Source organism: Rhipicephalus microplus, chromosome X, assembly GCF_043290135.1.
Source record: "Rhipicephalus microplus isolate Deutch F79 chromosome X, USDA_Rmic, whole genome shotgun sequence".
Taxonomy (NCBI): domain Eukaryota; kingdom Metazoa; phylum Arthropoda; class Arachnida; order Ixodida; family Ixodidae; genus Rhipicephalus; species Rhipicephalus microplus.
The window spans coordinates 221390309-221414651 of record NC_134710.1 but is presented as its reverse complement, the minus strand read 5'-3'; the positions used below and the strand labels follow the sequence as shown (position 1 = coordinate 221414651).

The window sequence follows — 24343 nt, the reverse complement described above, 5'->3', positions numbered from 1 at the left end:
ATAGCCCAGACAACATTCCTATAAAAATAGACCAACAGTTAGCTGTATGCATACCATTTTAACTATTTGAAAGATTACGAATGACGTTCAAACCACTTGTTCAGTAGCCGCAAACAAATAGCAGCCTGCGTGTAGCGTCGAACGCAAGCTTCCCACTCGTTTCGCGCATATGTTAAGTTGCAATCAAACCGCGATCTTCGTCGCATGAAACTAGGTGAACATGTAAAGAAAACAAGCACAGCAATCAAATGGCAAAGCCAAGATCTCAGAATAGCGCTCGCAAATATGAACGCTGGATCTGTTGTTATTTCTCTGCCTTCCCCCCCCCCCTTTCCTGCTTACACACGTGCACGCTGGCCCGCACGAACACACGCTTGCGCTGGAGAATGGGGAACGGATTGATGATTGATATGTGGGGTTTAACGTCCCAAAACCACTATATGATTATGAGAGACGCCGTAGTGGAGGGCTCCGGAAATTTAGACCACCTGGGGTTCTTTAACATGCACCCAAATCTGAGCACACGGGCCTACAACATTTCCGCCTCCAATGGGAAACGGGCCGAAAGTTGTGCGCAAGTGTTAATGCAAAGTACGACTTTATAGCAGAGTAGGTTGAGAGGTAGTACTACCGAAAAATAATAAATGTCTGACTCGACCAGCATGCTGAGCACTTTGACTCAATCACCGCGAAAAGAAGTTACGAGCTTCCATCTACGATACGTTTTTAAAACCACGCGCGATCTGGAAAATCCGCTCTAGTAACATTATGCGAGTGAACGCAGGGCAGCCCGCATAAAGACGGTTGTGAATGGACACGTAGGCTCTAGCCTCTTTAGAAGTTCCTTCTTTGTTCGTGTTTGCGCACTGCCCTGGCCCACGGAACGTAGACATGAACATACTGGCACATAGCGCAGCATCAGTGCAACAATTGTTTTCTCCCGGTAATACTATATATACTATGAGATGTTTGCGTAACCCATGTGCAGGAGGAAGAATTTCTGCTGTTTCGTAGGTAATACACCACTTTTTATGTTATGTCGCAACGTGCATGGGCCAAAATGTTGTGAACGAACAATAACTTGATGTACCCACCATATCTCCTCTTGTACTACCAGGTTATAATTGCTGCTGACAGTAAAACAGCACAGAAGAGATAAATAAAACAACGAGCATCGTTTGGTAGAGAAGTGAGGCAAAGATCATTCAGCACTTGTTGGAATTTTGAAGATCGCCTCTAGTAATATTTTTCTCTCCACCGGACGGGTCACCGGCACAAAGAAGAAACTATGGGCAAGTTTGATAACACAGCGGCCTGCCGCGTTCTGTTTTCCTCTCATTGGATTCTCGGAGTTTATGCTTCTTTTCCAGGACCAACTACATCCCATTGCTGCGATAACGCCTCCACTTCTTCACGACTGCCCACCGTCAGAAGTGCGGACGCGGACTGAAAGAGCATAGAGAATGCCACGAGCACAATGCAGCCATTCCGAGACGTGAGTGACTAGCGTTCCAACTGTGGCTTCGCAGCATCCTAAACGAGGCGAGAACTAGATCGCGTGGGGCGGCGTTCATTATGCAGGACCACACTTGAAAAGCGCCCTCCTCGCAGAGAGAATTCTATATGCGCTCCACGCGCAGTTCCCATAGAGAGGATCCCAGTGACAAATGCGACACAGTTTCCGTGAGGTTGGCCAAATAAGCGGACGTGCGTATGCAGAGAGCAAGCATAAAAAAAAAGGAGAAGGCGTGTAACTTTTCCCAAGGGCGGCTAGATGTGTTCGGAGCACGCGCTCGTTTCGTGTCCGTCCACGTCGTGCCCTCCTGCTTCTATTTCAGCTCCCGCAAGAGAAAAAAAAACTTTGGCGCCGAGATGGACCTACGTATTCGTGTGAAGTGAAAGTTAATTTTTTTTCAGAAACTAAAACGACAAGGGAGAGAATAAGGATGAAATAAAGGCAGGGAGGTTAACCATGGCTAAGCCAAGAAGGCTACCTTGCACTGGAGAGGGGGTGAGTGGAATAAAAGTTAGAGAGAGAGAAAAGAAGAGAAATGTCACTCATACCATCGACAAAATTGAAGTCATGTGCTTAACATCACAGACGGTGAGTCACACCCGTGTCCTAATCAATTGAGCACATTCGTTGCATTATTTTGTATGCGCGCTCCCATGCACCGAAAATCTTGCCGATGGTGAAGCCATGATGGTGCCGCTTGCATCCTCAAGCAGCATACTTCTGAAGGCTTGCGAGAACTGAAGTGATGATGTCAAGCAAATGGAACACGCTTTCAACTGTCGGTGTCTGCATCTTGCTTAGCAGCACCCGCATAGCACGGACCAGGGTGCTGACCATGCCGATAACTTGTCCTTCGTGCATCAAGTTAAGAGGTACCGATACAGTGTCCCTCACTACCGAAATCTGATGCCTCTCATCAGGCGTATGTATCTTTGGGAGTTCGGACCCATAAGCTGCTCGACAAGTGGAATTTATTTCTTCTCCGCAACATAATTACAGACCGATCAAATTAGGACCACTGAAGGTTTCAGGTAGCCTCCTACATTCGGCTAGTTTGAAGCAGCCGTGGCTGTGAAACGAATTTATGCCTACGGAAATTTCATGCGGAAAGCCTAGTTTTGTTTACAAAAAATTGAAAATTCACGTCTGTTGATGAACTGTTCCACTGAATATTCGAGAAAGCAAGCTTGCAAGCTTACGTTTATGATAAATTGTCACCAGAAATACGCAAATGTGTTTAGTTCGATAAACTTATCTCGAGAGCATTGAATATCACCTTGCAATTTATCTGTTTACGCATATATTAGCTGCCGTAAGAAGATGTCTTGAGAATTCAAAAGGGAAATAAATAGCACATGGCTTTACGCTAACGACGCCCGCTGCATGCAGGTCGGTTCCGTTACCGCTAGTCATTATTCAAATTTAATTATCAAACTTAGCGCATGGCAAAAGCTAACAGTTTTACTGACACCACCGGGGCCCCGACCAAGAACTTGGCGTCGAATTCCAAGTAGCTTCGTGTTTCAGTCTGCGCTTTCCCTATTACCTCTGTGTCATTAGCTCGACAGAAGTGATTTCACTGACGAGAAAGTATTGGGACCATGGCACTGCCCGTCCCGATTCCGAAAGGCAACAAAAGCGTTGTTGCGTTTTCTCGGACACTGGCCTGTTTCATTGTTTGTCATGTGAAAATGTTGAGCGTGGGCCCAATCAGTGACTTTTTTCTCCTCCTCTATGACGTTCCTTCCCCCTTTTCCCTTTCCCAGTGAAGGGTAGCCTACAGGGTCTCAGCCCCGGTTAAACCTCCCGCCTTTCTCTTTATTCTCTCTCTCTTTGTATGTTTATCCAATAATAATAATAATAATAATAATAATAATAATAATAATAATAATAATATGATTGGCTCCATAGCGCAGAGCGAATTGAAACGTGCACCTCTTGCCTGAGAGAAAAGTACAAAGAGCAAGTGAAAAAGCACAACCACTTCGACCTATTGTGAGAACACGCACGCACACACGCACACACACACACACACAAACAAACAAACAAACAAACAAACAAACAAATGCGCGAACTTGCGCGTGCACGCGGATGGATAGAGAGAGCGAGAGGACAAGAATGTACAAATAAGCTTATAAATACAGAGAGATTACTGTTATCTCTAGTTCAATATAGCATAAACAATATTCATAATTGAGAAGGGAGTTTTTACGCGGATCATGCTTATTGTCTACCCAGAGAAAGATTAAGCACAACTGCAGCGCACTAAAAGTACGATTATCTTTCATTGAAGGTCTCAATAAAGTGCTTCTGAATTAAAGAAACAGCGGTGTTTAGGACTAATAAACCAAAGTAATAAAACATTGAAAGGACACTTTGAACATTCAAAATGCAATATTTTCCTGGCGTTTTTGTAAAGCGGGTTTGTTTGCATACAGAGTCATAGTGGGAAGATGCCAACTTAAACTTGTCGATTTGGGTAACGACAGCAGCACTGCCGACTAAATTTTGGCATGAGACTGCAGTCTACAGAAAGCACGTTCATTTCGAACTTTGGTATCTTTCATCGGCAGAGTCACCCGGTTCAGTTTTTTGAACCAGGGAGATTTCGGCACCAGCTTCTGAGCATGTCACCCGAACTGCGCTGGTGTACTACGCGACATGGCAATAGCGAACGTTCTTGGCAGGTGTTGGCGGTTGCCTGGTTACCACTGCGGCTTCGCGTTGCCGAATAAAATAGTCAGGCGCGTGCACTGGGATTGGCGTTAATCACCGATAGTTTTCCCACCGATTCGGCCCCAGAATCGACGATGACTCAAATGCTCCGTGATCACCGGTACTGACGTGTTCAATTAAACCCTCAATGACAACCAAATAGCTTTAAAGGGCAACAACAACAAAACATAACCGTTTTTACATCAGTAGGAGAAACGTTCTCCTCTGATAGAGTGTCCGTGTTTTTTAGGAAAACGGGGAGGTAGAAGAGCTTGATGTCCAGGAAATCGCAGCGAAAACTGACAAGAGTGCGGGGCTTAACTCTCGTCGGCGTACTCACTTTCAACGATGCGTCGCGTTGTGTACATCGTGGAAAAACAAACCAAAGCAGCGAGAAGTGCCGTATTTCCATAGAAACAAAACACTTCCCTACGTCGATGACCAATTGCGCAGCAGAGGCATAAATAGGACCCTTAATTGATTCACTCTTCACCACCATATGTCAATCTACATTGAGAGTTAGAAGTGTTATGCGCAAACTATCGCTCTCTAATACCATTGCTGTTACTCTCGAACATTAAGCACGGCTATCCTGGTAGAATGGTAATTAATCGTTTTTTATTTACTGCACTGCTTTGTTCACACTTTTTTAAGGATTCAAATGCATAACATTCACTTTTCCACACTCCTTTCACTACGAGCCTACATACTTGAGCAGAGTGGGCCAGCTGTTGCTGCTCCAAAGAGGCTTAAGACAGCCATCAACTTTGACTCAATCGGCTACTCACGCACGAGATGATGTATGTCAGTCTCCTTAAACGTTAGAACGAAGATAATGTCGCTACCAGGCCATAGTGGGTCATTGTTGTCTCCCTCAAGCACACAACAACATAGAAGGGAAGCGTGCCAAGTTAAGCTAGCAGCAGGAAGCCCGTACGTGCTGGCACACTACGAGTTCAGGAAAACGGCTTTTTGTGCGCCAGCGCTCACTCTCAAGCAGAAATTACGAAACCAACGTTCAAGACTTTAAGTGCCCAGTTCATCCGCCAATGGCGCGATCGTAAATTTCGCTAGAACTCACAAGCTTTCTGACTGATGTCTCTTTGCATTTTCGTGTTAGTACACGTTTGTTTTTGCACTTCTGGTCTCTAATTACGCACGGTACGTGTTCCCCATTCAAGACTGACAAAGCTTTGCAGCCACACAAAGCTGATGCCACTGTGAGTTTGGCGTTACATGATTTTCCTTCCACATGCATGTTACCTTCGCAGACGCGCACGTTGAAGCCCAAAGTGACGATGATTAGAATCACTTGACTGATGTAAAAATTTATTTATTCAGATATTGCTCACTAAATGAGCAGTATGCCGGCGAGGGTCGGCATAGAACACGGTAAATATTTGCCCAGTCTGAACATTGAAAAAGCGGGAAATCGAGAAATGATTGAAACGCGAGGAAGTCGGACTGTGGCATGCACTGTACGTAACAGGTATATCGGTCGGGCAGACGAGGGTGGTACACTGAAAAGCGTCGCAAGCCACGTCAAAAAACTCTTTTTTTTTTTTTGCACAAGCATGCATTTATGCAGGCTGCATAAGTTTTGAAGCGAAAACCATGTCTATATTTCCCAATGAAGAGCGTGGGTCATGAAGGCGCACATAGCTCGTAATGGGAGACATTACGCGCGTCACAAGCATCACACACATTGATTGCCGCCTGCACTTTTAATCCCACCCACTATTTCCAGCCTCTCTTCATCGCCCTATAATAATGTGATATGGACAAGTGTCCTGGTTATTTCAAACTCTTGATCTAACGTTTAGCTGGATATTTGACAGAACTGTATTCTTGGTCGTTGAGACAGTCAGCTATTTCAAACGTTATTCAAACCAGTAAATGTAAAGCGTGTCAGTGCAGTCGTGACGGATCCTTTGTTTGTTTTTTTTGTGCGTGCGTCAGTGTGTATTTTCAGATCTGTTTCAATAGCACCGCAGCTTTGGTATAGTGGCTAAGGTACTCGGCTACTAACCCGCAGATCGCGGGATCGAATATCGGCGGTGGAGGTCGCATTTTTGACGGAGGCTAAAATGGTGTAGGCCCGTGTGCTCAAATATGGGTGCACGTTATAACACTCTAGTTGGTTGAAATTTCCGGAGACCTCCACTATGGCGTCTCTCATAATCACAAGGTGGTTTTGGGACGTCAAACTTTACATACAAATCAAAACATCCGTGTCAATGGTTTTACGGTCAACATAGTGAAGCCGCAGCAAATTGATTGATATGAGGGATTTAACGTTCCAAAACCACCATATGACTATGAGAGACGCCATAGTGGAGGGCTCCGGAAATTTAAACCACCTGGGGTTCTTTAACGTGCACCCAAATCTGACCACACGGGCCTACAACATTTCCGCCTCCATCGGAAATGCAGCCGCCGCAGCCGGGATTTGAACCCGCGACCTGCGGGTCAGCAGCCGAGTACCTTAGCCACTAGACCACCGTGGCGGGGCGAGCCGCAGCAAATTCGTGGGTACACTGTGATTCTCAGAAAAGATTGCTTCATTACCTTTGTGTTATTGGGGAAAGCTACAGAGCACAGGGGACCTATCCTCAGAGCCTTACTGAGGCTTGTAGCTGGGTGTGTTGAAGGAGCTCAAGCTAGAGCCTAAAAAAATGGCGGGACGAACGCTTGTCCTGTTCTCTTTCTTTGTCTTGCTGTGGATCGCTTTCCTTTCCCCTCCTCCTAAACGTCTTCATTTGCCAATCTATTTCATTGTTCATTCGCTTATTAACGAGTAGTAGATTACTGATGATTAAAAGTTACCAAGTGTATTTGGCTGACTATTTGGTTGAACATAAATCAATAATCGCAGCGTTGTGGCTTTTCCGCGGTTTTTTGACTTGGTGTGACCTCATACGATGAATGTGCTGCTGGCCGATTCAGCTCCCACACACCGCTTTCAGATAGCGGTATTGAAACGCATGTACAAGTATACCGAATCAACGTAATAATTACAATATTTGTTGAGGTTTTACGTTCCAGATCAATGACATGATTATGAGAGACGCTGTAGAAAATGGCTCAAAAAATTTCGACGATCTGAGTTTGTATAACGCTTTTATTGTTCTATTCTTCATTAGCAAAATATAATGAACATATTCAATGTGTTTCTCTGATCTCAGAAATTTGATATATCATTTTGTGTTTATTTTTGTGCTTACCAAGGATGTTTATTTTTTATTACAACAAAACACGGAAAGTAGCGGTATTTGTTAGCACAAATGCACGTATTGTATACACTTTTGCAGCGAAAGCTGTTATGAGGTCACAGCACGGTAATGTGCGCGCCGTAGATGTCCACCGCCGCCGACGGTATTTGTTAGCACAAATGCACATATTGTATACAGTTTTGCAGTGAAAGCTGTTATGAGATCACAACAGGGTTCAAGTGGGCGCCGTAGATGCCCACCGCCACCGCCGGTGTTTGCAGCCACTATCGCACGAAATAAGAAAAAAAAACTCACTCAATAGAGAACACCAAGAACACAATGGCATTCGCAGCCGCTTCCCCCGCGTGCCAGCCCAGCATTCTACCACTGAGCCACGCTGGTGCTTCAAACTAATTTGAAAATTGACCTTAGGCAAGCTTGTTGTTGGGAAAATAATCGCGTTAATATGAGTAACAAAGCGTTTTAGAACAGCAAAGAAACAATCGGATGCCACATAATGCGAATTCTGCAACGAGTCGGTCGTCGAATGCTCTAACAATTTGCAAAAGCTTGATCTTGTCTACCTATTACCTGTGGCGCATACCCGCTGTGGGGAATCGAGGGGATTACAAAATTTTCTGCCATAATTGTTCATTGTAGTTAGCCACAGCACGAAAAAAAATTGCACAAGGTTCCTTGTAAGCGTGCAGCAGATACTACGCGTCTCTGAAGAACCACGAAGGATGGAATAGTGAATACCTGTGGACATCACAATGAATTTTCGCGCAGTGGGTAACATGCAAATGGCGAATGCCTGCCGACTACACAATGATTTATGGCGTAGCGGGTAACTTGCAAGTGTGCTTGTAGCAGCTACACCCAAAGAGTATTAAAAAAAGTCTCGAAAGGCCGCTTTTCCAGCGTTCGCTATGACAGTGCGTGTTCCGAACAGGCCTGGTGGTTTTGGATGCGAAGAAGCTCTTTGACAAGCCTGTGTAACGATGTTCCTTGCTAAGAATGCGCCACGCGCCGCAGGTGTTGGCGCGGTGCCAAGTGGGCCACGCCACTGCTGCGCAATGTCGCCACGCTCTCCTCACAGTGTGCGCTGACGCCACTCTCTCTCTCACCTGCCACGCGCTTGCCGTGGCACCCGCAGCTGCCGCTTCGTCTGTTCGCCCTCAACACCTGCCACGACCAACGCTCACTACACCACCGACTCGTCGGTTCACGTGCAATAAACCTGACGCGCGCCAAACGTACGCGTTGAAACGTGTGTGTACGTGAAACCTAGAAAACCTTAGCCAGCCATCGCTTCAAACGAATTTTCCAGCGCTCACCGCATCACCCGTGTTAGCGTCGTTCAACCCGTGACGCCACGCGTGCGCAACGCTGCCGCTTCGCATCCCATCAGGGTTCCCAACGGGGAAATGTTCGAAGTTTTTCATTATTTGTACCGCATCCACTGTCATGCTGTATGCCTTGTGAAAGAGGTCCGAATTTTCGTCAAGTGAACAGTGTCTCAATTTTTGTTCCGGCCTACTCCATTGATCGTGCGTATAAAAATAGAATAAATTGACTTGAATTCAACATGTACTGACATCGCGCAGTACACGGACCACTAGCCTTTCGCCTCCATTGAGGTGCTACCAGCGCGGCCTGGATCAAACCCACGAGGTTCAGGTCAGTAGCCGAGCAGCATAACAGCAGCATCACAATCCCATTCCCAATGCAAAGAAAGGTTTGTTGAAAAGGCAGTCACTCTCATACCCATATCAGAGCAGGTGAACGAGTGATTGCATTTTGAATAGGGGCGAAATTGCTGTTGACCCATGTGCTCAGATTTGGCCGCAAGAACCCCAAATGATAGAAATATGCGGAGCCCTCCACTACAGCATCTCTCATAATTATATTGTGGTTTTGGGCCGTTAAACATGACATATCAATTAATCAACGAGTGATTGAATTTACAGTGTTTGTTTTATATAAAAAACACAGAATTACAGTTGAAAATAGAGCTATAGAGAGAGCAAAAACAAAAAAGAAAATGTGTTTAAAATGAGGTGAAATGGACGCGGTGGAGTGTGTAACAGAAGTTCAAGAAGAGTAAGATCCGTAAATAAAGTAAGTTTTGCTAGAAAAGCAACAGTGATGTTTAAGGATGCGTTGAGTGAGAATAAAATAAAATAGAAACACAATACACGTTAGGAGTTGCCTAGGTGATGTGTAAGCGTGAAGTTTCACTAAATGACAGTCGTCGCGTTCGCTGAAATTGTTTTCACACAATGACGGAAGTCGTTATTGCGCGTGATTTTAGAGAAGGCCTTTATCGCAAAATATTTCAACAACAAAGCTTTCGCAGGAAGTGTTGTCCTTTTGTATCTTATATATTTTTTATTTTTCGCGTCACCAGTACAACGACGTTTTATGGTTTCGGTATATTTACATTTATTGAGCACGTTCGCGTAGCGCAGTGGTCAGTGCACAACTAGCCTACAAAAACGCCAATTGGGAATTTATTAGTTTAACACATTTATTCCTTTGAAGCTCTGATCGTGACATAAGAATAGACGGACGGTCTTTTCCTTGCACCAGCATAAAAATGTTTGTGTGTTTAAAAATGTCACGACTTCGCTACCATAACGAGGAGATTATATGACATTTCTGTGTCTTTTGCTATCGACTTTCGTTCTCCGCAGTCGCTCCGTCAGTACCAAGTTTCTCCAGCTAAGTGGTGCTGCTAGAATTCCTACTATTCATCATGCAGACCATGGAACTAGATTTTTATGATGGCAATTTTTAATCCACTGTTGATATTGATGTCACCCTTGTTTAACTAATCAGGGATAGTCACAAATAAGAGGACCCCCCCCCCATATTATGTTTTTATTATTTGTTATTTCATACTAATAAGCAACCTTGGCCTTTGTAGTGGTAATAATAATTGAATCGCGTACAAATGAATGCATACGTACACACGCACACCACCTAAATCCATTATATACTGGTCACATTTGCAAAACCAAAAACAACGTCTGATGCAAGAAGCGGGCTTCTTTGCATAAATACCTATGCTGTGGGGAAGACAACTTTACAAAACATTAAAGAGAATTAGTTGTATGGTTAAGATTGATAAATTGTGTACTACGAATTATGATGGCGTCAATTTCACCCCAACAGGTTTATTGTTAAAATGAAAAGCATGGTGAAAGCTTACTTTCTAAGTTTCGCCCTGAAATGTGCTCGCGTGACGTTACGGATTTCAAAGCGTTCTTATTGCAGTATGGCCACAAGAGCTCATCAAAATTTTTTGAAACTCAGTATGTCAAGTCTATGGCCACATCAGAGAATAACGTACTTCATTTTTACCGATTATAAACTACCATCACCTTGTTGATGCCGTCAATATCAATGACGTCGCGTTCTTTGGTGCAGTAACTTGAAGTGGCATCGAAACCTGCAAGTTTTTTTTTATGTTTTCATGCTGCTGAGGTGAAAGGTCTCTTTAGGTATTATGACAGAAGAATTTACTGATATGAAAGAAAATGATTTAAACTTCAGTGTCCCTTCAAAGTACACCAACGCTCAAAAAAGAAAGGAAAAGCTCGAGGCCATTCAGTTAAGGTGATGGTTAGCGTAATGTACGGACACAAAAATCTCCTTCGAGAGTTGTCTGAGGGATGTGTAAGCGCAGAGATTTATTCTAGATTAAGGCCTTCCCAAAAAACGTTGTCTTCAGGCATAATCTGCATTGCGTCTTCCTTCTATCACTAGTCAGCATCTGGAGCGGCCCCTTAGACCAGCGCATGGCAAAACGCATGTTTGGCACCAAATTTTCGCAAAGCCGTAATTTTCTCGGCATGTGCACTTCTCCACGTTGGCTTTACACGTTGTACAAGACACCCCGGTATAACCGGGCAGCAGACGTGCTAGGCAGGCCACAGCAGACGGCAATGGCGAGACGGAGACCCCTCTTTCTTTAGGTCTACGCACGTAACGATTCGTTGGGAGGAGGAGGAGGAAATAAATGAGTGAAAGGACAAACAGTTTAGCCAGTTCTCAGACAGGCTGACTACCCTGTTGCTGAGGAATGGGGTAAGGGGAATAAAAGAAGATAGAAGGAAGATGCTTAAGAGAGAGAGAAAAAGAGATAGCGAACGAGGAAAAGCAAACCTAAAGTGAATACGAACTCTAGATAGACTAGATGATCGGCCTTTGTCGGAACAAAGGATTTTGGGTCATTGGTCGAGCCCATCCTTAGCCCAGAATGCTGTGAAAAATTTATTGCGCTTTGTTGCGGATTCGTTTGGAACTAGCCTAGAGCAGCTCAGATGTAAAAAGCTAGTGTGCTTACACTTACTGCAGGAATTTCCATGGCACTGATGACTGCTCTGTCTCTGATGCTGAAATGTAGCATCGTGATTTGATTTGATTTAGTGAATGTGTCAGTGAGTGAGTGAACCACTTATTCGACCAATGAATTAAAAGCATTGGCACCCTGTGTGAACCAAAACTATTTATTAGTGCCGCATCCCTATCGAAAATTTGTCTATGAGCAGAGTTCAAGTAATCAGTGACTTCCGGGTCGAGAAGCAAAACGCTCGTTTCCTAACTCATAGAGGGTCACTAAAGTGACACATGCAGCTCATGCAGCACTCTAAAAATGCTCGGAGAGGTAAGTTTGTGAAAAACATATACCCATAGGCGCTCACATTCAACACAGTGCAATAAAAAACCACGGACCGATATTTTCGTGCAGGTTAAAGAATGTTATGCAGTTGAAATACCCTCGAGTCATACTTGAAAATTTAGAGGCCGGCCGCCTTCATAAGTGCCATGTACAGCATCACGATTGGCTGAGATATTTTTCCAGATAAAAACTTTTGGTATAATCCTAGTCCTTCAACACTCTTTCTGGTCACGAAACTTCCCCATCTCGCCATGGGGGAGCTTGATATGGCGCGAAAAGCGGCCGGGCCGCGCCACCCGCGGATCATCGTTTAGCGGCCACGCATTTCGACTCCTCCGGTTCGGTTCCGCAGAGACCCCACATGCGGCCGGCGCAAACCAAAAGTTTGCACGTTTACTCTGTATCTGTAATTGCATTTAGATAAGGGCTAAGTTCAGGTATTTTACAGCTGAAGCTGCACGTTCACGTGACGATGCCATTCAGGTGCTGCGTACCGAGGTTCTAAAACTTTCCATGAATATTTGCCCTGAAATATTTCAGGGCACAATTGAAAAGGTGTCTTTTTGTGCACACCAAGTATTCGTGGAAAGTTCTGGAACTTTATTTAGCCTTAATGCGACAAGAAACCAACGAATTCAGCGTTGATTTGAAGTATGTGCGTCTGTGTGCGAAGGAATTTAATTCATCGGGCATTAGCCGTGTGCCAGATTCTACGATGAAAGGTAACACCGTTTCGTTGCCGAAAGAAGTCGCGCCGTTTGCCTAACATAATTTATCTTTCACAGTCTGCCAGCGCACTTCATAAATCTGAAGCCACGAGCCCTGGCAGTTTGAAAACCACTGAAACAACCTCATGAACGATCGTGTGCAAAGAGGGGATGTTTACAGCCGAAATAAATGGGCCAACATATATTTTTTTGCAACAAAAAACAAAACAAAACAAGACGCGATGTTTCTATGTCAACATTTATTTAAGACGTCTTTTGAACTCTACACTAAAGCAATGGTGAGAGAAGGCGAAAGTTATCTGTTATATCTCGATCATAAGCATTAGCGAGGCTTCATTTTCTTGAAAGAACGATCGGGGTTTCAATCCTATTGAGCGTCCTGGTTTGCCAAGAAAGTACAGCACTGAATGCAAGCGCGCGTCAGTCCTCGTCACCCTGTTCGTGCGAGATAAAAAGCGCAATACAGAATCGTGGGGACATATTAATCTGTGCGGTTTTCATTGGGGATCTTGGTAACAAAAATCGCATTGAGAACTGCGTCGCACCATTCGACTGATACGCGCGAAGACTTGCAAAGTTGTCGAGTCTTGAAAACGACAACAGTTGCCATAAAGAAACCGCTTTATTCACGAATAGGATCTGCCGATGTACCTATTTCAAACAGCTAGATTACCGGCAACTGCAAGATCACGCCTAAAACAATTTCTGTTACGCAAAAATAGTGTGTCACCACTGTTTGAACGGCACGCGTACAATCGGCTGTTCGGTAAATAACTGTTTTCTACCTCACGTTGCTCTGACTTTATCAATAACGCTGCTAATATCTTATTATCTGTGCAGCGCATCACAGTCAGGTTGTTTTTTTCGTAACATTTATTTGGGGCCTGCTGGGCCAACTAAAGAGAAAGATTGCAGTAACAGAGAGTCCATGAACGTCGTCTGCTCGCACACTGAGCCGCCATCTGAACCTTAGCGTGTTCAATATGTGTATTCGCCTGGCCTTCATTACGCCAACATTTTAAAAGTTCTAAGCTTAATTCGTATAATTACCACGAGAAAAAAAATCAATTTATTGCCTAGAAGGACCGGGCCTTTCGGTCGTGACGTACCACCGAACAAAAAATAGAAGTGTTTACTGCGGCGCTCCTAGTGGCCGCCGCTAGTTTTCTATTAAAGTGAGGCGGCAGTTTCGTGACCAGAAAGGCTAGTGAGACACGCGCATCCATGCAAGCACACATACACGCGCACAAACAAACATACATGCACACACACATACACACACATACACGCACACGCACACACACGCACGCACACACTCACCTACAAACGCGCTTGCTTGCTTGGACAAGTGGTTGTGACAAAAAGGTCGCGTACCTCGCAACGATGACGGACTGTACGTGCTGTGTTACGTGCTGTCCTTCTCTTCTTTTGTTCTCCATTTTAAATGCGATCGCATTTCTTAGTCGAGCTGTGTCAGGCATCCGGCGTTTTCCGAAGTGGTGTCCGCATCTTTCTATTCTCACTTTCTCACTCCCTCTCCCATAGCAACAGCTGCTGGTGTGAGCGCTTAATACGCCCCTAGCAACCGAAGCATGAGGTGCGAGAGTGTAGAAGAGGGTAGATGCAGTGCCACGCCTCTCCTTCTCTCGCCGTTCACTCTCTTTCCTCCCTGTGCCCCACTCTCCCATCCGTTCGCGCCTCACTCTCGACCGTTCGCTCGCTGGGCCACTCTCAAAGCGATGGCAGAGCTCGGTGAAGGCGAATGTCTGACGGCAACGGTACCCTCTCTCGGCGCAAGATATGCATTAGCATTTACTCACGATTTCTTTCGGGGAGGTGAAGACAATTTTCAATCTCTGCCACCCTGTTTCCGTGTCTAGGGTAACAAACCAGTGGACCGAAACTGGTTAACCTCCCTGTATACCTTTCCTTCTCTACTGCAACTTCTGTAGCATATCAGTTTCAGTGCTACTTTTCCACTTTCGTGTTCAAGATCTTCAGTAGTTATTTTTTTTCGTAGTTCGTACCTCTTCCGCCAAAGAGTACAATGTCATCTACAAACGATAGATCCCCAACACATTTCGCGTTAATTTTTATTCCCACTTGTCCTGAGCCTAGTCGCCTGAACACTACTACGCATAGAGAAATTGTATGTCACCGCGGACTTGGTCATTCCACGCCAAACAACCCAGCCATTTGGCGACCATCTCAATTGTACCAAAAAAAACTTTGCAGATTTCCTACATTGAAAACAATAAACTGCTAGAACATTTTAGAGAGATAAAAATTTTGTGGTCACATGGCTGTCTTCTGAACTTGCCTGAATGTCGTCTGGATGTGAAAATTTTATTTTTGAAAGTAGTGCTTATTCTTTCTGTCTCGAATCATATTTACATGTTAAGTAAATATGCTTATGCAAGGTATTTGAAGCTCAGTAATATTAACACATTTTTTTCACATACGCCTCCAATAATTTAGTTAAAATATGTTATGTTTGCATTTTTTCTATTGCAATACTGCACTTTCGATAAATATCTGAGAAGTGAATAGTTATTTTACAGAACGTATATTAAGTGCAAAAATATTTTTAGACCTCTGAAGCTGCTAAACTTGACGAGAAAAAATCACAAGTTTTAGACAATTGTCATTTTCGTTCATAATGAGACGCCATTCGCACCATGTGGTGATTCAATTAAAAACTACCTTTATATATTAATCGAAAGCAAATACACATTTATTTTCATTTGGAAAATTTCATCATTACAGTTTTTGTTTTAAGAAAGAAATAATTTTTGAAGTTTCCCATTGGTGGCAATTTTCCCATTCGGTCATACGACAGCTGCCACCTTCAAATTCCCCATAGCCGTCAATGCGAAAGTTCAAAAGTTCTTGGTGCAAATTGCGTCTCAATATTGACAAAATTGTCAATTTTCTGAAATTCGTGTTTTTTTTGGTAAAGTTTGCCAGCTTGAGTGGTTTAAAAATACTTTTTACTCAAAATGTACCTTCTGTGAAATAAGTATTCACTGATCAGATACTCATACAAAGTGCAGTATTGCGATAGAAAAACTCAAACACAACACATTTTGGCTAAATTCTTCGAGGCGTATGTGGGAGAAAAAATGCACTAATAATACTGAACTTCAAGTGCCTCACACAAGCCCGTTTACTTAACATGTACACCAAATTTCGTATAGAAAAAAGAAGCGGTACCCTTAAAATAATTTTTTCTCAAACAACACCCAGACGACATTACGGGAAATTCAGAAGACAGCCATGTAAACACAAACTTTATGCTCTCCGAAATGTTCTAGTAGTTCTCTGTTTGCAATTCAGTAAATAAGCACAATTTTTTAATTGCATCTGAGATGGTTACCAAAATGACAGGCACATTTCGCATGGAATGACAGTACTTCAATTTTCGAATAATGCGGTTACATCCTAACATTGCTCGACTGCTGAACCGAAGGCCGTAGGATCAAATACCGGGTGCGGCGGCCGCATTTAAACGGAGGCGAAAGACTAGATGCTTAGATCTAGGTGCACGTTACAGAAGCGCAGATGGTCGAAATTTGCGCAGACATTCACTACGCTGCGCCCTTTGTAATCATATATTTTATATAAAAATAACTTACCCATGAATCATTTTACTTTGTATTTTTACTTTGTACTTTGTAATACTTTGTTTAAAGCAATCTACTTAAAAACATTTTTGCTGTTTTTTTCAGTTCTACGCTCATAGCTGTACAGTTCAACTTGCAAGATTTTGCTACTTTTCTAAACCTATTGTGTTCTACTTCTCCTGCATGGACTTCGTAACAGCCATATGTATAAAATAGATAAAAAATACTGTGGGTTTGGGAGGCAAAATACCAATAAATAATATATTACATCGCAGATTTATAATTTCACGCAATAACATACCATGGGCAGTACTAGGCAGTGGATTTACGTACTGAGCTTGAATAATTGTAGCTTCGAATTAGTGTAGAAAGAGCTAGAAAAACAGGCAGTTACTATGCTTTTACGAACTTCCTCTTATGAGCGCGTTCGGAAATTCACAGTGCGCAGTCGCAATTCAATCATCAACAGAAGATGCCGAATTTGCCGCCATATGACAGAGTGGTGAACAATATTATTGACTTCATTGGTTGGCTTAGATATTCGTGACCTTTCTTATTCTTTTTGTTTGGTAGATGGTAGTATGGAGACAAGGAGTCGGATGGGATGACCACACACCTTTATACGGGGTAAAACAAAATACGTACTTGTACTCTTCGCGGATGTTATTTTTCTATCGGGCATTTAATGCAGCGAAATGGGCGATACAGAACCTTTAGTCTTGTCTTTTTAGAGCTTCTATTCCCGAAGGGAGAAAGCTTGTAAAATGGAAGACAGCAACAGGGTTTCTTCGAGAACGCTTAGATTAGTTATAGCCTTCCCAAGAAGGGTGGCTAACACCACAGAGTTTTCTAAATATACACCAGAGGGAACTCTGCTGCTAGTGTCTATGGGAGCTGCAACTAACTGCGCTTAAGCAAGCATGAGAATGATGGGTGATACACGGATTTGTCTAATCTTCATACGTCAGGCTTTTGTGTGCTCGCGTGGCTTGGAGCTTTTTTGTCACAAAACAAAAACCAGCAGATGTTCAGCGGTTGCGCTTCATTACCTTATTCTTTTAGGCTTACCATTTCATATCGGGTCATGAAGTTCGAAAGGGTTTGTTTTTTCCTTCGAGACAAAACCGATACACAGTTATGGACGAAGTCGCAAGCGCTATTTGATGCCCGCAAGTACAAAGACTAGGCAAATCCTTGTACTACTCATCATTCCCATGGTAGCTGAACGATTGCAGCGCCAGAGTCCCCTCTAGTTAATTTCAAGAAACTCTATGGCTGACACTGCGGAATCATGAGTCTTTCAGTCTTTCGACATTTCTCTAGGAGACGGCTTATTGACTCGTGCCGACATGTTTGATGCGAAAAGAGGCGCTCCGGTGAAACAATGGGTGACGGAGTGTGTTTGGCAAAGCCCGCCTGTAGCAATATCTCCATGGCCACCATCAAGACAGAATAACTAACTGAGGAAGTCACGTTTCTAATCTGTAGATTTCACTTGAACTTTCCTTTTTTCTTTCTTGCGCCTATTGGCTGGCCCAAAATAAAATAATAATATGATCGGTGTCACGTGCCTACCGCGTTAAGACCTAACCACACGTAAGCGTTACAATGCGTCCCTACGCGGCGTGCCCTTTTCCTATGGAGGAAGAGGGTGCGCATAAGAAAAGAGGGCAGGCTGCGCGCTGACGCGCTCTTACGTGTTGTTCGGGCTTTTAACATCTTCGGGCTCCATCTGACCACATGTACCGTTTGGCATACAAACAAGTGCAACCTGAAAGTGCGTGCAACCTCACAGCAAACTAGTGTCCACCGGTGATTCCGACTTTCTGTTGCTGACAAAATAAATAAATAAATAACGACATATCAATCAAGGGCATACTTTCACGAAATAAGAGAGAGGGGTAAAAAGAGCGAATGGGCAATGATACGATGACTCGAATCTTCGAGCGAAAGTTTTTTTTTCGATTCACTAGCTTTGTGGATATTCACGTTCAATATCCTGACTAACGTTGGCATCAATTAACTTTCAAAATTACACAGTTCGAGCTGTTCGTATGTCGCCGACACTATGCTAAAAACTTTGCGCGGTTTCGAAACAACGATGTTCTGCCGTCACTCCTTCCTTGGAAGCTGTGTGCGAATGAACACACCAATGGGGATCATTACCCTCTTGCAGCAGAAAATGGGCACCCAGCTCGACCACAAAGATCTGGAGACTTTGGAAATTCCGCCAGCTCTGACCTCATTCACTGCGACAGCATGCAGTTGCTCTCGCAGTTTCCCCAGACCTGACGCACGCGAACGTTTGGAGAGGACACGATTTTCCACATTTTTGGTCTCAGCTATCAAAGCTGCAATTGAGACGCCAAAATAATGACTGAACGTTAGAGATTTCTTTGAAATTGGAACCAATCCTGTCTATCAGACGTAGTCACTGGGCGTTCTCTAGGCTTGTACTCGCGCCAAAAAATTTCGCAGATACCATAAGCTGTGATTCATTTCGTGGTATGGCGAAACATGACGAACAGGACCAGATACGTTGCATAATAAAAAAAATAAAACAAAACAAAACATATAATACAAAGCTTGTGTGTGCCACACTGACGATCTGCTGGTTTTCTTGTCAGTCTGCTACTGGCGGCTAACATGTCACGGCATTGATTGATGCGCTGCATCTTGTTTGAAGCATCTGTTGCCTCAGCGCAATCTTATCAGAGAGTTTAACAAGGATGTATATTATCACATTGCAATCTTATCACTAATGGTGAACTCAGAAATCACGAATTTCATTAACGTTCTATATTAAACAAAAACGCGAAGTAATTAGATTGAATTGAATTAAAGAGGCCCGGCCTTTATTAATTACTACAATGACGATGACGCAGCGCTGCGTTGTTCAGGGAAGTATCAGTGAATAGCTCCTGCGCTACTGCCCGTCCTTTGCGAACGAAATGTTTCACGTACACGCCACTTTAGGCCCCCTAAACAAAAAAGTTGCAAGAGAGAAGAAAGGCAGGTAGGTTCGCCAGAATTTCATGCGGTTTGCTACCCTAACCTTGATGAAGGAAGTGCTAAGAAATAAAGAAGCCATGATGAAGTGCGCTACCTCCTCGGACACATATATGTGCGCACCGTGCACTCGCAATGGTCGCAAACGCCCGTCAACCAGTCATAATCTACAAACTCTCTTACTACGATGCCCTGACCGTCGCCGAGTCCCAAGGGATTCCGGCCGATGGCTAGGGGGATGATTGGGGGCAGAGGCCAAAGCCTCCTCCCCCGTCATTCTAGACGGGTGCAATAAACCTTATTTCTCTCTCTCTCTCTCTCTCTTACTACGATCTGCGCCGACAGTGCCCAAAAGTGTGCACTAAAGGCAGAGTTGTTAGTTCCACTTAAAATAAGTGGATTTGAGCTTCCTTTTTTCACCGAGTCATTTGTAGAACTTTCCAAGCGCTTGTAGCATATTATTGGGCTAATGTGTATTGTTCAAACAAATATATATATATATATATATATATATATATATATATATATATATATATATATATAAAGGATAACAAGATAAGGGGGTTAACTGTGGCTAATTTTGGTAGGAAGGGGTAAGGGGAATAACAGTTAGAGAAATAGAGAAATGTTACTCATAGTTCTTTTAGTGATGATCACAGCCCGCAATGCGCGTTTTTAATCGCTAAATTCATGTTCGTCGACAACGTTGAGTAGTTCAGTGTACAGGCGTGTGCAGGGTTCTCAGTCAAAGGGTGAGAAGATTCGTCAGGGCTCCCCTACCTCCCCCCTCCCCTCCTCTTCTTACCAAATTATAGTATGGGGCAGATTTCGCTCCTCCCCTGACCTTCCTCCCAAGTGAACCCGCCTGTGGTTGAGCTGATTCATCGAACATAAGCTAGTAACGGAATAAGCTAGTAACGGTAATCATGCGCTGGCAAACCTGCCCTGAACCGAATGGAGGTACGTTATCGAGTGATGGCAAAGGTGCCTGCATAAAAACGATTGGAAGCAATAATAAAAGGTAGCTGTGTGCTTTCGTTAATAGCTGCGCATACTTTCACAAAGCACTTAGGTGGGTTTTCAAACTCTCCTTAGCATTCAATTGATACTTTTAATAATATTTAAATATACTTTCAAGAAGGGGACGATTCATTATGTTTCCGCTTCTTTTGGGCTTGTTTTGTGATGAGTATTCGCTTATTTGCTCAGTAGCATCTGGCAACACTAACTAACGACCACCACCTTCAGAAGTTATTGTGCGTCATACTACTTTAAAGATGTCAGTAGACGGGTGGACTTACTACCCGTCTAACGTGACAAAAGGTACTCGATGTGTTCGATAACTCTGCTGTACCATAACGTGGCCGTTATAGCCATCTTAGTTTGAAACGAGTACGATTCCAACAATCTACGCCGAGCCAGAAGTAGTGCAAGATTGACGCAAGATTAAGAAGTGCTGTTTGCGATTATCATTTAGAAAAAAAAAGACCACTGTTTGAAGTGTCAGATGATTGCAGAACAAGACGAAATATAAACAACAAATCATCGCCGAATGACTGCCGCGGCCCACTAACGGTTGAGGAAGTGGTATTACGTTGCTGAACAAACAAACAAACAAACAAACAAACAAACAAACAAAAATTGCAACATTACTTGCGTTAGGCCTGCTCATATTGACGTGTTTGTCAACAATAATAGTTCTCACTCTATTGTAGATTCAGAGGGCAATCCAGCGAGACACGGCACACTTCGCGGTTTTATGTCTAGTATGATTCAAACTAAAATGAATTTTTTTTTTCCTCACTGCCGGCTTTGTAACTTGATCGAGGAACGCCTTCCTCCATAAGAGGATTTCACCTAGACAGAAAACTGGACCAATTCCAGTACTAGTATACGTATGCATTCTCCCTCCCTCCCCCTAAAAAATGTAGGCGATTGGCTAAACATGCATCTAATATATATATATATATATATATATATATATATATATATATATATATATATATATATATATATATATATATATATACGTAGATTATAAAAAGTCTGTCTTCAGTTGCTGTACAATTAAGGGAAAATAAGTATACGCCTCTAAAAAACTGTTTATTGGTGACGTTTCGATCAGAGACCGATCTTCATCAGACCTCTTCATCAGGTCTGATGAAGATCGGTCTCCAATTGAAACGTCACCAATAAACAGTTTTTTAGAGGCGTATACTTATTTTCTCTCTCTCATATATATATATATATATATATATATATATATATGCAAATAAATCATGAAACCGAAATGATTCTTGGCTCATTAAAAACAAACTAGAGGTGCAGAGTTGCTGCTTCTCGTGCTGCTGATAAAGTTACCGATGACAAAAACAAATGACCATGACGCAGCAGGGTCGGTAAGTAATAGGATTTGGATGAGCTCTCAGATATTTCATTTGACACGTCACCTCACGAGGTAAGAGTGTTATTTTAAAAGGTCGCTCTGTAAATGAGGCGAGTCATTAAGAAAAAACGTATCCCAGCCTTTATAAAGCTCTAGACAAGCTTCTACAAGTTCTCTTGTTCGAAATTCGACAAAAAAAGAGAAATGCTCTAAACAGAAATTGGAGAACTTGAATAAGCTTCGACAAACGGTGTACGCACTCATATATCATGATTAACACAGAAACACTTCCTCTTTTTTTTTTCATGACATATAAATATTCCACGTTGCGTTCACGTACCGTGAAAAACACGCCTTTAGCCTTCGGCTTTCACTAATTGAAAGTACTTTGCGTACTCAAAGCTTACGCCATTCGCAACAGAAATTACTAGTAACTGATACGAGAGAGCGTGCTACAGCTACATCTATGTAATACACCGAGTGTTGTCTGACAATTAAATAACTATACAAATCAGGAATGAATATAATGGCGTGTTTTACGTGTCCTATGATTACGGGAAATACAGTAGAAAGAGACTTTGCATCGATTTTGGCCGTTTTAGTTTCCCCAAAGTTAACCGAAATCCATGTACGCGGGTGCTTCTGCGTGTGATTTCCATCGGAATGCGGTCGTCCTGAACGGGAATCGAACCCGCTCCCTCCAGCTTAGCAGCGAAATACCTTAGCAGTTTAGAGTCGCGAATAACGCACAATTCAGCAGATTCAGTACATCAAATGTAAAAACAGTTGCAGCAACATTGCAGCAAATATTTACCGCAATGTTGGAAGGAGTGGGCACATTCATTGAAGGCGTTGTCATTGGTGTACGACGTGGTGCTGAGCTGGTTAGCACTCAAGTTAGCTACAGTAAGCCACGCCGATGCACCAAGTAAATTTGAGAAAAGTAAATGAGATACCTTGAAAGAAATCAGAGCACATTAGTTCTTCTTTAAGCTGACTAAAGTAAGCACGTGTAGTTATGTTCATTCATTTTTGCCTTAGTGTTGACCCACTATTTGGAATACAGTGTTGAAGTGTCAATCATATACTTCCAGCTTCCAGAGTAACGTGTATCTTCCTCACTATAGATATTTTGATTCACCCATTTCAGACCTTTTACCGGCATTGTACATGTTACTTGCAGTAGAAAATCGCGCAATACAATGTAAAAAAGAAAGATCAAACGGGGTTACTAGATAAAAACTTTCGATAAGTACTTTTACGAAAAATACGCCACACGGGAGCACTGCGCAATTTTTTACCAGTCTCGGTAACTGAAAATCAAGAAGGCAGAAAAGCTTCATGGCGTGTACGGCCTGTTTTGTTTATGCCAAATTCATTAACTATTTCAGTGAATTAGCTGAATTATTGCACATTACCTCAGGTTACGTTGGTATAAACGTTGGTTGTTGGTCCGTATTCACAGAACCATGTACCTTACGCTGAAAATATTGATAAGAGAGTGCTTCCAGTAATCCTGATACTGGACACATGATTAGAGCAGCCCGCTAACAATGAGAAACAACACTTATGTAACAAAAGTTTTGGGAATTTAGGCCCTGATGACTAAACATTCACCGTTGAAACAAGTTAAATGACAACTTATTCGAATAACTAATCAGTTACGCCATTTATGATAAATATGTACACAAGTGAGACGCTATGGCCACCAAATTTCGTTCATTATATCTCATGTGTAAAGCAAAATTATACAGAGAAAACTTATTTGTCCCTCACCTGAAAAAAAAAAAAAGAATCATGATGCTTAGGCCATGTGACCTCTCTCTTTCCAATAAAGATACTCGGAGATATGAACGTGAAGTTGTTGTGTCTTTGTGTTTCTTCTTTCGTTTCTTGTAATTACTGTGCTACTAAACAAGCGTAAATATACAATTCAGACATTTAGAAAGTAAAGAGCTTCAGTAGAAAGGGTCGCTAGTTGATCCCTCCCTCTCTTTATGACGTTGGTAACCTATGTGACACATTTTGTTCGTTACACACACAATACAGCAACGCAGGACAACCGCTATAGTACTACGCTCTAGTAATAATTTATTCAAGCGTAGTTTATATTGTCTCACAGCAGTTGTTGGACCAGGGGGGGGGGGGGTTCAGAAGTTCCAAGCCATTATCTCATGCATTCTTATGGCAGCGTGTCCTGTGAACTTTTCACCAGCCCACTACGTGTGGCTGTTAGAAAAACCGAAGCACGCAAACGCCAAAAAATGTGGCCCCTGAAGATGCGCTGGCCACACACGTATTTTCATACGCGCTGTTTGGCAATAATTGAAGTTCTCTTGATTGCGTGGGCTTGTCGGCCATCAACCGTTTTTCATGTGGCAATCTATTCTTTAATTGTGGTTATCGCGGTGACTTGCTGTTTACCGTTGAGATGTCACATGTTGACACGTTATTTCACGTTGTCATT

At 43.0% G+C, this 24343-nt stretch overlaps 1 protein-coding gene across 2 annotated transcripts in view; it reads right to left on the bottom strand.

Annotated features, from left to right (window-relative positions):
* Nucleotides 1-24343, bottom strand: part of cac (calcium voltage-gated channel subunit cacophony) — a 664159-nt gene that overhangs the window by 117924 nt on the left and 521892 nt on the right. The gene's annotated exons all lie outside the window — the stretch shown is intronic.